General features: G+C 48.2%; 1 protein-coding gene across 1 annotated transcript in view; it reads right to left on the bottom strand.

Moving 5' to 3' along the window:
* LOC141271387 (uncharacterized) overlaps positions 1-9,862 on the bottom strand; it is a 90,338-nt gene extending 80,476 nt beyond the window's left edge. The window contains exon 1 of the mRNA XM_073681480.1: positions 9,787-9,862. The gene's annotated coding sequence lies outside the window, so the exon portion shown is untranslated. The remainder of the gene's footprint in view (positions 1-9,786) is intronic.
* Positions 9,863-16,434: the final 6,572 nt, after the last annotated feature.

Below are 16,434 nucleotides of genomic sequence, written 5' to 3'. Positions count from 1 at the left end.
TGGGATGTGCATGTTGTGGCAATTTAATAAAAGGTGATACTTTTTCCCATCCGCACACGGGTAAGAAGTATATGCACAAGGAGAGGTTTACATGTGCTTCAAATTTTGTTGTCTATATGATCGTGTGCCCTTGTGGGCTTGTCTACGTGGGCGAGACTACAATGGAGATTAGGGCCCGCATTAGTGAACACAAGAGTACAATTCAGGCGGGTCTCACTGAGTTACCGATTCTCATTTTTTGGAGAAAAGGCACTCAGTGAACCAATTGAGGTTCAGAGTCATTGATAGTGTTCCGGTACAGAGGAGGGGTGGTGACAGGCAGAAAAAGCTAAAAAGAAGAGAATTAAGTTGAATATTTGAACTGGGCATTTTACAGCCCAAGGGTCTTAATATAGAATATAATCTGCCTTAACCTTCTCCCCCTTTGGTGCTTCATCATTTTTTTTTTACTTGGTCCTTTATTCATACTTTTGTTCTTTACAGATAGAGTTCGCCTTGGACACATGGAGCTTACCTTGAGTAGAGGAATGTGTGGTTAATTCGATCCCAAGACGATGGATCTATGGACACAATGGCATGGAGTTGATCCTTAGGACATCATTGAAGATCTACATCATGTGGTATTACTGATGATGTGTATCATTTTGTAATAGTCCACCGTGCCCTTGTTTTCCATGATCTATCCTCTTTTTCTGCCCCCCACCCCCACCTTCTTTACGGTGCATTGTGTTAGTTATATGGGGATTGCTGTTCTTTAGGAATATGCTAGACGCAAGGAACACGTTTACTGTTATAGTATCTTCTCTATGTTTAATTAGCGTATATTATTATTATATTGCAAGAATTTTATATCTACAGTCTAATAGATATTATTTCCCAAATTAACTAGGTGATGATTATATATATATATATATATATATATATATATATATATATATATATATATATATATTAGAGAGAGAGAGATGATCATTATGTGTATACAGTACAGACCAAAAGTGTGGACACACCTTCTCATTTAAAGATTTTTCTGTATTTTCATGACTATGAAAATTGTACATTCACACTGAAGGCATCAAAACTATGAGTTAACACATGTGGAATTATATACTTAACAAAAAAGTGTGAAACAACTGAAAATATGTCTTATATTCTAGGTTCTTCAAAGTAGCCACCTTTTGCTTTGATGACTGCTTTGCACACTCTTGGCATTCTCTTGATGAGCTTCAAGTGGTAGTCTCCGGAAATGGTTTCTACTTCACAGGTGAGCCCTGTCAGGCTTAATAAGTGGGATTTCTTGCCTTATAAATGGGGTTGGGACCATCAGTTGTGTTGTGCAGAAGTCTGGTGGATACACAGCTGATAGTCCTACTGAATAGACTGTTAGAATTTGTATTATGGCAAGAAAAAAGCAGTTAAGTAAAGAAAAATGAGTGGCCATCATTACTTTAAGAAATAAAGGTCAGTCAGTCCGAAAAATTGGGAAAACTTTGAAACTGTCCCCAAGTGCAGTTGCAAAAACCATCAAGCGCTACAAAGAAACTGGCTCACATGAGGACCACCCCAGGAAAGGAAGACCAAGAGTCACCTCTGCTTCTGAGGATAAGTTTATCCGAGTCACCAGCCTCAGAAATCGCAGGTTAACAGCAGCTCAGATTAGAGACCAGGTCAATGCCACACAGAGTCTAGCAGCAGACACATCTCTTCAACAACTGTTAAGAGGAGACTTTGTGCAGCAGGCCTTCATGGTAAAATAGCTGCTAGGAAACCACTGCTAAGGACAGGCAGCAAGCAGAAGAAACTTGTTTGGGCTAAAGAACACAATGAATCAACATTAGACCAGTGGAAATCTGTGCTTTGGTCTGATGAGTCCAAATTTGAGATCTTTGGTTCCAACCACCGTGTCTTTGTGCGACGCAGAAAAGGTGAACGGATGGACTCTACATGCCTGGTTACCACCGTGAAGCATGGAGGAGGAGGAGTGATGGTGTGGGGGTGCTTTGCTGGTGACACTGTTGGGGATTTATTCAAAATTGAAGGCATACTGAACCAGCATGGCTGCCACAGGATCTAGCAGTGGCATGCTATTCCATCCGGTTTGCGTTTAGTTGGACCATCATTTATTTTTCAACAGGACAATGACCCCAAACACACCTCCAGGCTGTGTAAGGGCTATTTGACCAAGAAAGAGAGTGATGGGGTGCTACGCCAGATGACCTGGCCTCCACAGTCACCAGACCTGAACCCAATCGAGATGGTTTGGGGTGAGCTGGACCGCAGAGTGAAGGCAAAAGGGCCAACAAGTGCTAAGCATCTCTGGGAACTCCTTCAAGATTGTTGGAAGACCATTTCCGATCACTACCTCTTGAAGCTCATCAAGAGAATGCCAAGAGTGTGCAAAGCAGTCATCAAAGCAAAAGGTGGCTACTTTGAAGAACCTAGAATATAAGACATATTTTCAGTTGTTTCACACTTTTTTGTTAAGTATATAATTCCACATGTGTTAATTCATAGTTTTGATGCCTTCAGTGTGAATGTACAATTTTCATGGTCATGAAAATACAGAAAAATCTTTAAATGAGAAGGTGTGTCCACACTTTTGGTCTGTACTGTATATATATTTATTTATTTTTATTTCTTTACAGCGGTAGAATCTACGACACGATTATATGACCCCTAAATCCCTGTAGATAAGCTGTAATCAGGATAGGTTAAGTTATTGGGACAGTGGCGATTGCCTGTGCCGCCTGCTCCCGCTTCCGGGTCGCGTTGGTGATGGTCAGGTCATACCCACGTGACTGGTGACACGCAAGCAGTGCGGCGGCGGTTGCTCGGTGACGGGAGCCACCGCTGTGCTCCCTGTGCCTTCCAGACTGCTGGATATACCACGTGGGTGACATGTGATCACCCACGTGGTGATGACCTTTTAGAATACTGGGTTGGTCCGTAGTGACGCACTGATCTTTGAGGATACAGTGATTGGTGGAGTCTTCGACATAGAGGTCCTTCTTTTGAATATTTAATACTGGGGATAAATTAGCTGATAGCGTGATGCCCATATATGGTATGTTTTTGGGATCTGAGGTCCTGATATGCATGAGGAAAATATCACCTATTTATTATTTGAAGTATGGTGATTAGCAGGTGATCGCAATGGTGACAGGGTAGCTGATCTTTTATTTGTTCATTACCTGCATATGAAATAATGAGGATTATGTTGAACTCTTGTGTAATGAATACCAGATAGAGGGATGAGGGGGGTGGCACGCATACCAGATAGAGGGATGAGGGGGTGCCACGCATACCAGAAAGAGGGATTAGGGGGTGCCACGCATACCAGGATGGAGATCAGGGGTGCCACGCATACCAGGATGGAGATCAGGGGTGCCACGCATACCAGGATGGAGATCAGGGGTGCCACGCATACCAGATAGAGGGATGAAGGGGGGGTCACGCATACCAGATAGAGGGATGAAGGGGGGGTCACGCATACCAGATAGAGGGATGAGGGGAGGGCCACGCATACCATAAAGAGGGATGAGGGGAGGGCCACGCATACCAGAAAGAGGGATTAAGGGGTGCCACGCATACCAGAAAGAGGGATTAGGGGGTGCCACGCATACCAGGATGGAGATCAGGGGTGCCACGCATACCAGGAGAGAGATCAGGGGTGCCACGCATACCAGGATGGACATCAGGGGTGCCACGCATACCAGGATGGACATCAGGGGTGCCACGCATACCAGGATGGACATCAGGGGTGCCACGCATACCAGGATGGACATCAGGGGTGCCACGCATACTAGGATGGACATCAGGGGTGCCACGCATACCAGGATGGACATCAGGGGTGCCACGCATACCAGGATGGACATCAGGGGTGCCACGCATACCAGGATGGACATCAGGGGTGCCACGCATACCAGGATGGACATCAGGGGTGCCACGCATACCAGGATGGACATCAGGGGTGCCACGCATACCAGGATGGAGATCAGGGGTGCCACGCATAACAGGATGGAGATCAGGGGCGCCATGCATAACAGGATGGGGATGGGTGCCACGCATAATAGGAAGAGTGGGGCCATATATACCAGGATGGGGGATATTAAGAGAATTGGGGGACATTACCCCTATAACAGTGTCAGCAGCAGACCCCCTGCCACTAAACAGTGCATCACAACCATATTTTTTGCTTACATTTTTTTTCTATTTTTTATTTTATTCTTATTTTTACAGGTGGACACTGTGGGAGCAGAGACTACTACTCTCATCATTATCCCCTGCTGGTGCTGATCACACAACCGGCAGGGAACCATGATGAAGGCAGTGTTTAGCACCCGGCGCTTGGGAACAGCGCTAACTGTACACTGATTCGTGTCACACTGATTCGTGCGCCGATACATGTCACACGGATGGCATCAGTGTGTGGTACGTGTTTACACTGACCCATTGACTTGAATGGGTCCGTGTAATCTGTGGTGTCGTCCAAAAATGGACGTCAGCGTGTTTTGCACACAGACACACGGTCCGTGAAAAACACACTGACATGTGCACAGACCCATTCATTTGAATGGGTCTGCGTGTGTCAGTGTCTCCAGTACATGTGGAAACTGTCACCCCACGTACCAGAATTACTGACGTGTGAAAGAGGCCCAACAAGTATGGGAGGATTTTCTCTACTAAAAGCTGCCACCAAACCCACTGACAAATTATACTGGTACATAGAGATACATCTGTACATTGAAATAAACTGCTATGTCCCTGTATTCTAAAGTGAAAATTAAAAATAAATCTCTTATCCTATAAAAAAACGAAAAAACAATTACAAAACTGTAGTTTTTTTAAATAAGCATCACAAATCAGCAAACAGACATATTTGTGTTCCTGTAATTGCAACAACCTGCAAAACAGCAATCAGATTATTTATGGTGATTGATAAATAACGTAAAAGAAAAGTCATGATTGATTTTTTTCTATATTAAACCCGTAAAAATGTGATAAAAATGTAATGCTGAGGATGTGTTCACACGTAACTTAAATGCTGCATTTTTTCCTGCAGGTGTCCACACCACACAACGCAGCAACAATCTTCTCCGATTATTGAGTGTTTGCTGAGTTTGTTTTATGTGTTTTCCCACTTATTTGATGCATTTTTGGTGCAGTTGTGAAAATAGAATTAGACTTACTGGTAATTCGGTTTCTAATAAGCCGCCACGATAGCACCACGGGAGGATTTCCCCCCACCCTAATAGGGACAGGAATCACAAAGAGGTCAAATAGCCCCTCCCTCAACCTCCCTCCAGTGTTTTGTAAAGGACCACACAAGTAAGGATGCTTCAAATTGTATTTATTAATACTCTAATTAAAGTAATTGTAGGCCAGTCAGACCAGGGAGGGAATTACCTGTGCTGTCGTGGTGGGTTATTAGTCTAATTGTATTTTCTCTAATAAACCCCCACGACAGCACCACAGGAGGAATACCAAAGACTAATGGGACAATAACCTGGAGAACTTTTCTCCCAAATGCTAAGTCCTTAACGGCCATTAGGTTCAGCTTATAGTGTTTAGTGAAGGTATGAACAGAGGACCAGGTGGCTGCTCTACAGATCTGCTCGATGGAAGCAGATCTGTCCAGGAGACTGATATGGCTCTAGTAGTGTGTGCTGTAAGTTTTGCTAGAGGAGAAAGACCTTGGATTTGATACTTTTTTATAATTGCTTTCTTGACCCAATTAGCAATGGTACACTTAGAGATTTTCTTCCTTTGTTTTGACCATACAGTTGAATAAATAAGTTCTGATCCTTTCTCCATGCTTTTGTTTCCTGGAGGTAGTGAAGGACGACTCATCTTCCATCCAGGGAATGGAACTCTTCCTCTTTTTTATTTTTAAGATTTTGGCAGAAAGAAGGTAGAATTATTTCCTGAGACATGTGAAATTCTGATACTACCTTTGGTTGAAAAGATGGGTCCAGCTAAAGAACAAGTCTGTCATCTAGAATATTCAAATATGGTTCGTTTATTGAGATGGCTTGGATCTCTCCCACTCTTCTGGCCGTAGTGACTGCTATCAGGAAGGTTGTTTTCCAAGACAATAAGTCCAGACCTATAGAAGTCAATGGTTCAAATGGTGGTAATGTTAGACCTTTAAGGACGATATTAAAAGGTCCCATGTGGGAACATGACTGATTAGTCTGGGACGAAGGCGGGTAGCTGCCGCCACAAATCTCTTTATCCACCGATGTTCAGCCAGGCTCTAGTCAAAGTACGAACTAAGGCTATGTGCCGACGATGCAGAAATGCTTCGGATCTTTCCTGAGCGTTTCTGCATCTCCCTGGCAGAAAAAAAGCATGCGGATTTTACATGCGTTTTTCCTGCCAGGGACATGCGGATGTGAAGCGTTTTTGCATGCATTTCCACATGCGGGTTGTCAAGCGCTTTCCAAGCGATTTTAGCATCACTTGGAAAGTGCTTGACAACTTGGTCACACTATATAAATCCATGCAACCGGCATGGATTTATATAGTGTGACCGTAAAAGAATGGTACCGGGGTTTGGAGAAGAGGAGACTCTCCTCCGGACCCGGGTACAATAGTACCTGTAAAAAAAAAAGAATAAAATGAAAAATATACATTATACTTACCTTCTGATGGCCCCCGGTGTCTTATGCGATGCGTCTTGGCTTGCCGGCAGCTCGCGGTGGACTAAAAAGGACCTGCCATGGCGTCATTTAGTCATGTGACGGGTCACGCGACCGCTGACGTCATTTAGTCATGTGACGGATCACGCGACCGCTGACATCGGCGGTGTACACCTAGAGTGTACTAGGTCTGAGACCCTTCTCTAGACCTTCCTGCAGGAAATCTAAGATCTGAGCCACATTTTGCAGTATATGGAATTGGTCACCTGTTTCCTACTTTTTTTAGCAATTGTATGACTTGGTCCGAGAGGCCTTTTGCTCTTAAGATCGTGAACTCAGAAGCCAGCCAGCTAGACGTAGGCTCTCAGGATCCGGATGGAGTATTGGACCTTGGAAGAGAAGGTTTCTGATTGTTGGTAGGATCAGGGGACCTTCTATGCTTAGGCTGTATAGTGTGCCGAACCAGCTCCTCTTCGGCCACAATGGCGCAATGAGAATAATTTTTACTCTCTCGGTCCTTATCCTTTGCAGTGTCCTGGGTAGAACCGGAATGGGAGGAAAGGCATACGCTGGTTCAAACCTCCAGGGGTGGGCGAGCGAATCTACCCCTAGGCCGGCATCGTCTGTATTCAGGGAGATGTATTGATCCACTTTGGTATTTTGGTGTTGTAAAGATCTGAGGTTGTGGGTTGTAAGTAATCACCTAGGCAGGTTAATGATACAACAATATTTTATTAATCACATCCATGGCAATGCCGCAACTCCAAGTAAATGGCCAAAATACAGTTCTCTCAAGCCCTTAAGTTTTCAACCTGGGATCAGTACTTCTACTGGTTTTGTATCAGGCCATACTCACGGTCTCCCAACTTTTGGTTGGCCCACCGATTTCGTATCTCCAGCCAGTATAGTTTGTAGCCACAGTCCACGATCCTCCAGATAAAATGATGGAGCACAGGTATCCAGTAGCAGCAGTCCTTCAATAAAGTTTAGATCCAAACGACATATCCACAACTGTAGCAGGTTTATCCAGCCCAATTGATAACTGATCTCCAACACTCCGTAAGCCATCCATCCATCAGCTCCACGTCCACAGCCATAGATCCTATCCCTTCGGCGTCCTTCACCAAACAAGCCTCTTTTTACCACCCTGGGCTCGGCCTGACGGCAAAGTTGGGCAACCGTAGTCATACTGCCTGAGTAGACTTTTACGTGTATGCCTCTGATCATTGACGACGATGCTTTGAGCGCTTCCTCCACTGCTTTTAGTTTCCCTGAAGTTGGAGGATTGCTCAGTACATTTCTGGCACAGCGGTCTCCTATTTGATGATGACAGCTTTTTCTCACATATAGCGCATTTGCGGCTAATTTTAGTCCTTGGTGCAGGATCCTTGTCCCCCTAAAAAAGGAGGGAGAAGGAATATGATAGTATATAATTTACCTGCACCCAGGAAAGAACCCCAATGCCAGAGACTAACTGGGACTGGAACAGCGCCGGGCTCTGCAGACGTGGAGTGGGAAGAATTTAACCCTTCCATATGTATATCACAAAAGGTTTGGTCCTACCTTAGGGTGTCTTCTGTCCAGGGCCTTAAGTAGGCGACCGGACCCAGTGCCTCTCTCTTCCTAGAGGAAGCTCCTCCCCCTGTGTCCAGGTGTAAGGCAGGGTAATCCGGCGATACTGGCAGTTCTATCCCGCCAAGTCCTCATTCCCGGCCTTTGCTTATGCGCTCCAGCGTGGAACACACGCCATATAGATGTCATACTGGGGGATCCGGCGTCCATCATTTCTAGTTATGCGTTACAGCGCGGAACGCAGGCCGGAAGTGACTTCACCGGAATGAACTCCGGCATCTGACGTCACTTCCAGTGCCCGGGGAGAACGTTCCACATGATGCGGAGACCGGAAGTGGAAATCTCCGCAGTTTCCAGCATCCCGTGCTACCACGGAGGCTACATGAGGAGGGGATGGGGGGGGGGGGAGGGGGAAGAGGCAGGTTGGAGAGCTCCGGGAGGCCTCCAACCTAGTACCCAACCGACCTTACCCGCGGGCGCGGACTGGATGGGGAGTCCTGAGTCCCGGAAGAGACAGGAGCAGCCATACGGAAGAGAGCATAGAATCGGTCCCGGCTGCCCGGCTTTCAGGTGAGGTTCAGTGTCTGCTGCCGACACAGAGCACCACAGGATGACCTCTTCATCCCTATAGGGACAGGAAAAAACACTGGAGGGAGGATGAGGGATGGGCTATTTGACTGCTTTGTGTTTCCTGTCCCTATTAGGATGGGGTGACAGCCTCTCGTGTTGCTGTTGTGGGGGGTTATTAGAGAAACAGAGTTTTTAACATTTTTTTTAGTAGTACAGAAAAGCTTTGATTTTGTGCTTAAAAATGCCACTTTTTTGCCTTGTGTTTCTTTTCAGGCTCAACATAGAAGTCTACAGAGAAAAAAAAATTACCAAAACCGCACAGTTCAGCAGCGTCTTTAGACGCACAGGGGGTGGAGATTTTATAAAATCACATCCACATTGATTGGACGTTTCGGCAGTGTTCACATGTAGTGTAAATGCTGTGTTTTTTCTACTGCTTCTTTTCACAGAAATTCTGCTATGTTCACGCATCATGGTTTTTCCCCCATTTTTTTATGCAACGCTGGATGGTTAGAGATTCACGGCCTCCCGTCCAGACGCCAGGTACCACTGACCTGGACCAAAGACCCGGGAATCCATCCGCTCATCTCTAGCCCCAACTCTCCCGGATACAGTGGACAGTCACGGATTTGGGTCTACGCCCCGCAGTCGCAGGCGTCTGGGAAATGTCCATCCCTACAAGCGCCCCTCTGACAACTCCTACTGCTCGGGGAGAGAGAAATAGTAAATGGGTGTGGCCAAAATATGCCACCATGAGCGCCATATGATTTGTCCCTCTTTCTGCACTTCATGAGTTATTACCTCATCAATATACAAGAAAAAGTCCTGTAATAATATTTTCTCCACCCCGAGCAGCTTCTATAATCACCTTATTACAGTCACATCAGTGATGAATGCTCCACACACAACCGTACACAACTGTACAGCACTGCAGTATATGGCGGCGCTATATAAGGAAGCGTAATAACTAATCCTGATAGAGAATAACGGGGTCTCCACATACCTCCACCTGCAGAGCCGCCACCACATATATGGCTGTTCTGTGCACACAGGACCTGTGATGAGGTCACAGGAGGGGAGGAGTCAGGGGTCACATGATCAGGGGCCTCAGTGGATGCAGGACTCTGCTGTGCTGGTTGTCATGGTGCTGGATGAGCTGAAGTTTATGTGTGGGGTCAGGAGGGGTTTACAGTGTGGATGTAGCAGAGCCGTGTGTGTACGAGGTGTACGGAGCGGAGCCGCGCGTGTACGAGGTGTACGGAGCAGAGCCGCGCGTGTACGAGGTGTACGGAGCTGAGCCGCGCGTGTACGAGGTGTACGGAGCGGAGCCGCGCGTGTACGAGGCGTACGGAGCGGAGCCGCGCGTGTACGAGGCGTACGGAGCGGAGCTGCGCGTGTACGAGGTGTACGGAGCAGAGCCGCGTGTGTACGAGGCGTACGGAGCGGAGCCGCGTGTGTACGAGGTGTACGGAGCGTAGCCGCGCGTGTACGAGGTGTACGGAGCGGAGCCGCGCGTGTACGAGGTGTACGGAGCAGAGCCGCGCGTGTACGAGGCGTACGGAGCGGAGCCGCGTGTGTACGAGGTGTACGGAGCGGAGCCGTGTGTGTACGAGGTGTACGGAGCGGAGCCGCGCGTGTACGAGGTGTACGGAGCAGAGCCGCGCGTGTACGAGGTGTACGGAGCGGAGCCGCGTGTGTACGAGGGGTACGGAGCGGAGCCGCGTGTGTACGAGGTGTACAAAGCGGAGCCACGCGTGTACGAGGTGTACAGAGCGGAGCCGCGCATGTACGAGGTGTACGGTGCAGAGCCGCGCGTGTACGAGGTGTACGGAGCGGAGCAGCGCATGTACGAGGTGTACGGAGCGAAGCCGCGCGTGTATGAGTTGTACGGAGCGGAGCCGCATGCGTACGGAGCGGAGCCGCGTGCGTACGAGGTGTACAGAGCGGAGCCGCATGCGTACGAGGTGTACAAAGCGGAGCCACGCGTGTACGAGGTGTACAAAGCGGAGCCGCGCATGTACGAGGTGTACGGTGCAGAGCCGCGCGTGTACGAGGTGTACGGAGCGGAGCAGCGCATGTACGAGGTGTACGGAGCGAAGCCGCACGTGTATGAGTTGTACGGAGCGGAGCCGCGTGCGTACGAGGTGTACAGAGCGGAGCCGCATGCGTACGAGGTGTACGGAGCGGAGCCGCGTGCGTACGAGGTGTACGGAGCGGAGCCGCGTGCGTACGAGGTGTATGGAGCGGAGCCGCGTGCGTACGAGCTGTACGGAGCGAAACCGCGTGTGTACAAGGCGTATGGAGCGGAGCCGTGTGTATAGGAGGCGTATATAGATGTATACATATAGTATAGAGTATATGCATACAGGACAGTGCACTGTCATACAGGACAGTGCACATATATAGATGTATACACATGGAGGGGAGATATGTAGCACTGAGGTTTTTAGCTCTAGTAGTATAAACCTAGGAAAATGCTCCAGCACACGAAGTGCTGAGAGAGGTTGATCGGCAATGTTTAGTGCTAGGTTGATTGAACAGCTGTAGAGTGGGAGGAGTACAGAGGATAAATTCCCAGCCTTCTAGAGCATTTAGATTTACTAAGGAAATCCTGAAAACATGACATGTTGGTGGGCCTTGAGGACTGGAGTTGGGGAACCCTGTTCTAGAGCATTCAGTGTTGGTTGGGTCTGGAGGCACAAGCTCTGGAGTTGTGGTTTCAGGTTAAGGAAAGCTGAACCTTTTGTTTGTTCCTTAAGTGGATGGATTCCCATAGCAAAAAGGACTGTGCCATACGTTATGTTTTTATTTTCCTGTTAGGCCGGGAAGGCCGTATTTGTTTTGCTAACGTTGCACTGGTTTATGCAGTACTCTTAATTAGTGTTGAGCGAATTTTTCGGCATTTCAAATTCGGGTTCGTGTTCGGGGTTCCAGCTTGTTCACGCCAAAAAAACGGCTCCGCACATGAACATCCCTGATTTGCCGCACTGTCACGCAGATGTTATCTGCGTGGCAAATCAGGGATGTTCGTGGGTGGAGCCGATTTTTTTGGCGCGAAGAAGCCGAAACCCCGAATTTGAAATGCTGAACAAATTCGCTCAACACTACTCCTAATAAACCAGTGGAAGATTTAAAGAGACAGTGTTTCTGTGTCTACCTCTATGTGCAGCCAAGTGAGCCGATTTACCACAGTTGGTGCTAGAAGTGGGGGAAAATCCTCAAGAAGCAAGTGTGACGGCTGTTGACAAGCTGCATGTCATGGGTGAAGGCGGCTGTAAGGATGGAACAGCGGTCAGACAAAATGAAGAGGAGCTGATCAAGCATCTGGTCCAAAGCCAACAGCAGCACCAGGAGCTGCAGCAGCAACAGCTGGAACAAGACGATACAAATAAGCTGATGATTTCTCTGTTTGGAAGGCGATGAGGAGAGCCTTGCAGAAAATGACCCCGGGTTATGACATAGAGGCCTTTTTAACCATTTTTGAAAGGGTCGCCGATAAGGAGAAACTCCCACCAGAGCAGTGGGCGTAAGTCCTGGCGCCATACTTAACGGGGGGAGCCACAAAAGTCCTACTATGATTTGGCCTTACAGGGCGCCAAAGATTATGCAAAATTGAAAACAGAAATTTTGGCACTCTTGGGGGTGACAAGGTCTGTCAGGGCAAAACAGGTCCACAGCTGGGCATATCACCGTGACAACCTCCCCCCCTCTCCCAAATGTTTGATCTGCTGCACCTCGTCTAAAAGTGGTTACAGCCGGAGTTCTCTACACAAGCGCAGATGGTGGAGCGAGTTGTAATGGACTGGTACCAGCGCGATGGAGATCCCCGGAACGCCGATGACTTGGTCGAAAAATATCAGGGGATCGATGGGTCCTTGGGGAGGCAAACGTACCAAAAACTCTATTGGGGTAGAGGGAACTAGAGTATGTGTAAACAAGGGGAGGTGACCTCAACTAGACAATCCTCAGAAAAGAAACTGAATGGATTTTCAGACTAAAATCTGTGGCCCCTAAGGGGGTAAATAAGCAGCTTTCCTACACATGCTTCCTGTAGAAGCCTCACCCTGCGCTTCTGTCTATACCCGCATATACTGCCTGGCCTGTTACGTGGTTGGTCTACTTCCGCCCATGTCCTGTTATATGAGGATACATTGCTGACAGGATGTCTTCTCTATACCTCCAAGTTGTAGGTTCCCCATTGGGGGAATACTAAATCTATATATACTAAATTTATATATATCAATTATAATCTCCTTGAGTGGATCTCAAAAAATCTTTCACCCCCTCCCTTTCTCCTTATTTCCATGATCTCTATAGGGTTTAGAACTTCCCTAGGCCGCAGTGGGCTAGATATGTATTTGTATATATAATTATACTTGATAAAAGTACGGCTTGCAAACATTGATAAAGCATTAGGTGTTTGCCCATGTTTCTATATTCATTTGGCCTTATAATTGGGCCATGAGGAGGTTTTTTGTTTTTTTATCATAATTATTAAGCCTGGAATGAATGCAGGCGGGGAAGTCTCTGCTATCCAGCGCCGCAGTGTTGAACGCTGATATCCTAGCGTGACGCATGCGCAGTAATCTGGCGTGAGTCTAGCTGACCCCTTTGCGAGCTATCGTGGAACACAAGCGTCATTTCCGGTAAGGAAAGTGACGTGTGCTGCTTGTCGGAGACGCAACCTCTAACGTCCTGGGAACTGAGCATGCGCAGTATCATTTTGTAGACAGAAGACAACATAAGGAGGAGAGGATGATATTAGAAGTGGGTGTATGAGACTCACGGGGCTATGATTGAGCACGATATTTAAACACAGCCGTGGCATATACCAGCACAGCCTGCCACATCCTTCATTGAGTTATATCCGTACTCATGACTTTCTGGAGTCCTGTACATTTGGCCTCCTGATGAACCTATAGGAAGGAGAAACGCGTTGGAGCGATTTCCAGAGTAAGAGATACATTTGCCATCATGTTGCACTCTCTTTATTTTATCTATTAGCACAGTATGAAAAAATGTATTAGAATAGGCAGTCACTCATTACTAGTGTTGAGCCACCCCCGTAGTGTTCGAGTTCGGTTCGGTTCGTCGAACACCCGTGTGTTCGCCGAACTGTTCGTCGAACACCTTCGAACACCGTTAAAACCAATGGCAGGCAAACAAAAACACATAGAAACACATAGAAAACACCTTCAAAGGTGTCCAAAAGCTGACAAACTGCTCAGAAGACATAACTAACACATGGAAAAGTGACAAGTACATATAGTCATGCGAAAATAAAAGAGGTGGAGGAGTAAAAGGAGGGGGAGAGACAGATATAGGCATGTCATGCCCTTCTAAAATCCAAAAAGTGAGAAGCCGACACGGCCAGTCCGCTCCTGCCCGTGCCACCTCCGTGTCGCCGGGTTTGTGCCAGAGCCGCGGTGAACCCTGACGGCCTGCCCCCCTCTCCCAATACTGGTGCCTGTCCGCTGGTGGGTCGAGCGAGCCCCCCTGTGGTGGAGGCAGCTCTAAGCTTTTTAATTTAAATTGTCTCTCTAATTTGAATGAATACACTTTAAATCCATTTACAAGGATCTATTGGAGGGCAAGTCTCATGCCAGCAGCCGCGGTAATTCCAGCTCCAGTAGCATCCACTAAAGCTGCTGCAGTTAAAAAGCTTTTATAAGGATCGAGCTCGGCTGTCCACCGCAAGGCATCCTACTGCCAGTCCCAGCCCCTATGCCTTGGGGTGCCTCCTGATGCTCTTCACTAAGTATCCCATGGTCCCGAAGCATTTCCTTTGAAAAAATTAAGTGTCTAAACTACAGGTGGTGTAGCTTGCTTAACAGCCGGGATAATCCGCTGACTAGCAGACACTGCTACTAGGCACAAAGTATTTCCTGGGCTAGATGCAGTTAAAAATTTGTAATTAGATACTCTCGTTGGATGCTGAGAAAGCATTCCATAGAGTCTCCTGGCACGCCATATATGATTCTCTTAAAAAGCTTGGGGTAGGGGTCTAGGGGACCCTTTTATAGCCAAAATCACGGCCCTGTATCGCAATACGTCACCTAGGCTGAAGATAAATGGAACTGTAGCACCCTGAGGGCTCGGTTGCTACAGACGTATTGCACCTCACCCAGAGGTGTGATATCTCACTCTCAGGTAAGGATGGAGTGTGGATCAGGACCCGACACCTGCATGCATTACACCACATTGCCGTGGGGCAGGGTGACCAATATGCCCCTGAGATGGGCACGACAGTCCCTGTCCCTGGCTGGAGTGGGGGGAGGGAACACTGAGGAAGGGGAACCCTGTAGTGCAGGAGCAGGGAGGAAGCAGTTCCTGGGTGCATTGAGAAGGGAGTATAAAAGGTGGGCACCATCTTAGTTCAGTGCAGAGAAGTCTGAGCAGAAGTGGCAGGGAGCAGGGGCTCTGCATGAGCTCTGCTCCGGAGGCGGGCCTAGTAACAGAGGCCCAGGCCTGGAAGAGGGAGAAGGAAGGAAGAGGAGCGGAGAAGGCTCCAGGAACGAGGAATGAAGGGATCCCAGGGGTGCGGACGGGCGAGTCGCCACCGCACGCCCGAATCCACCTGCGTGGAGGGGTCAGGCCAAAGGGGGAGACCGGTCCCCGAACTAGTGGAGGCAGGAAACGACCCTCAGCTAGAAACCGGAGGCTCTGACACTTTATGTGGCGCAGCCCCTCGCTACACCCGCTAGGAAGGCACCACATAGGGTCAGGGAAACTGGCGCCAAGTTTACCAAGAGGAGGCCCGAGGCAGCCGGACAGAAGTGTTGGTAAGAAAGGCCAGACAAAGGACACACAAAGGGGGTCCTGTGAAGTGCTCCAAAGTTATCTGGGAGTTGTCTGAGCCCCTCACCTGGTGAGCACAGTACAACGTGGGCAGCCGTTACCTGCAGACGTGGTCTGGATAATAAGAACTGTGAGTAAAGGCCCTGGACTGCATCACTGACTCCGTGTCGTTACTGCTGCTGCCCTGCACCATCACCCCCATCCTCTGCATACACTGCCCTGAGGCTATACTCCTCCCGTGGGGAGTTATGCTACGCTCTGCTGCACCCACAACACCAGCCTCAGCGGTCTGCCCTGTAGCGGTGGTTCACACTGACCGCAATCCACGGGTGGCGTAGTCGGACATTTAAACATCAAAACCACATAAATAGTTCCGCCACTGGTTTGACCGCCCTGAGCCACGGAACCGGGTCGCCGCCACGAAGACTACAACCACCAGCATCCACCAAAAAGGGTCCGGCTCCGGGTGTCCCAAGGCCCAGGGGGTGCGTCAGAACATTTTCATCACCTTTCACAATCACCAATGGGACAAGGCAGGGATGTCCTCTGTCCCCTCTCTTATACATCCTAGTGACGGAGCACCTGCTCTCATCAATTCGCCATAACCCCAATATTAGGTGGATTGAGGTGGGAGGCACCGAGTACAAGTGCTCTCTATTTGCTGATGATGTCCTAGTATATATCACTCAATCACATATATCCATCCCTGCTGTTATGGCTGAAATAGATCACTTTGTTACATGGTAAAATTTTAAAATCAATGCAGCGAAGTCTGAGGCCCTCGATGTCTCCCTCCCCAAATCCATATAGGATTCCATCCAGTCCAACTTTCCCTTTGCCTGGCCCTCACAGG

Source organism: Phyllobates terribilis, unplaced genomic scaffold (genome assembly GCF_046119375.1).
Source record: "Phyllobates terribilis strain yellow unplaced genomic scaffold, ASM4611937v1 Scaffold_5__5_contigs__length_657084704, whole genome shotgun sequence".
NCBI classification, from domain to species: domain Eukaryota; kingdom Metazoa; phylum Chordata; class Amphibia; order Anura; family Dendrobatidae; genus Phyllobates; species Phyllobates terribilis.
This window is presented reverse-complemented; position numbering and strand designations above follow the sequence as displayed.